The sequence below is a fragment of the Apostichopus japonicus genome, chromosome 12, assembly GCF_037975245.1.
Source record: "Apostichopus japonicus isolate 1M-3 chromosome 12, ASM3797524v1, whole genome shotgun sequence".
In the NCBI taxonomy this organism is placed as follows: domain Eukaryota; kingdom Metazoa; phylum Echinodermata; class Holothuroidea; order Aspidochirotida; family Stichopodidae; genus Apostichopus; species Apostichopus japonicus.
Window position 1 is genome coordinate 12,489,958 of NC_092572.1, and position 1,811 is coordinate 12,491,768.

At 29.5% G+C, this 1,811-nt stretch overlaps 1 long non-coding RNA gene across 1 annotated transcript in view; it reads left to right on the top strand.

Moving 5' to 3' along the window:
- Positions 1-888: 888 nt before the first annotated feature.
- Positions 889-1,811, top strand: part of LOC139976913 (uncharacterized) — a 3,945-nt gene continuing 3,022 nt past the window's right edge. The window contains exons 1-2 of the long non-coding RNA XR_011796315.1: positions 889-987; positions 1,493-1,652. This is a non-coding gene — a long non-coding RNA (uncharacterized lncRNA). The remainder of the gene's footprint in view (positions 988-1,492; positions 1,653-1,811) is intronic.

Genomic DNA, 1,811 nt, shown 5'->3' on the forward strand with positions numbered 1-1,811 from the left:
TAGCTATGAAAACATTACCAGCACTGCTCATTTAAGGCTAGTTTTATATTATGACGTCATCTTCTCAGTGCAGATCTAAATGTTAATGTTAATCTATCATAACTCTACCAAAATATGGTCTTTGAAATTCATATACACAACAGAACACCGTCGAATGACATAACACATTTGAGGCTATTAAAGTATTGTTATTGTTTTTTTTTTGTCCATTCAGTTTTGTGTTGCATCTGTGCCCTAATGGTTTGTGTATTAGACTATACTGGTGAACCTCAGCTGTTAAAAAGGGTCATTTTTCAAGGGTTGAAAGGGTTATTAAAATACAAGATCAATTGACAGCAGTGTTTTGCAACTGTCGACAATATCCTAAAAAGAAATCGTCTATCGAGGGATCCTTTAAGGCAAACTGCGATGGTAGTATTTAAAAAAAAAAAACTGCAAGTTGCCTTGATGCAATTGTCCTCTGGGAGAACACTGCAGTTTACACCACTAAACGTAAATGGGTTTATTTTATGAGAAATAAGCGGATTATTAAGTTGATGCTTCATTTTGTTTTATTCAAATTTATAACAGGCATGCGCAGTAGTCATATTTTATGATATTGCAAACTGGTCATTTTTATATATATTCATCGGACCGAGATAATCTTGAATACTTTTTTCAGATATTTACGTCCAGAAGTATATGTATATATATATATATATATATATATATATATATATATATATATATATATATATATATATATATATATATATATATATATATATATATATATATATATATATATATATATATATATATAGTTATGCCAGCTAGCTGAATTCATGCGTAAACTTTAATCGTAAATACCAGCATTTTGTTGTGTTCGTACTTTTTGAGCCAACTCACCAGAGAGCAAACAGCAGTTGATACTCTCCGAAAATATCATTCGTCACTAGACATTTCAAGAAGTACCAATTTTAACAGAGAGAGAGAGAAAAAAGAACGGTAAGTATACTTATGTCTCAGCTTCTTAAAATTGTGTATAAAATTTATACAAAAAAGTATATTATTAATATAAGGCATGTGTTAAATCTGTACTTTTCATTGAATTTTATCAAATCTTTCAACAATGAAATATGACTGCAAATATGAAAATTAAATATTACATAAAATTGTGGGACACAAAATTGTTTGCGTTGAACAAAACGGTTCATAATTTGATCACAGAAGCAGCAAGCTGTTAACTTACTTACTTAGAATGGATAATATCTTATTATTTGTAAATACTATTGTGCTAATGTCTAGTTCACTGCAAACAAAATTGCTACATACTTGGAACTTTAATTTAACTGTAAAAAATGACTAAAAAATAATGTCGCGTAGTCCATATTGTTCTCCTAAGATAATGTGGCCTTTTAGATTTACAGTTATCATAAATATATATCATTCATTAATTTTTTTTTTTGGTTAGTTATTATTATTATTATTTTTCTTCAATCATTTGTCACAGATCATGGACAGCAAATTGTTGAGCATTCTCCTTTTGTTTTCTGTAACAATTGCTATTGTCTCGGCTGAAGACGGATACGACCTCTTTAACAATCTGTTGGTTGAGACAAGGGGCAAAAAGGGCAGAAAAGGCAGAAAGGGCAGAAAAGGAAATTGGAAACGTAAGTACCCCATTTTGTTCATTTATAAATAAAAGTAGACAAACATGAAACCTCAGCTGAAATTGGTTTCGTGAAGTACACTTTTAACCACTTTATTTGACTATATTAAGTTGTATATATGAGTATTTGTGATTTAATTTGCACAGTTTAGTTCAAATT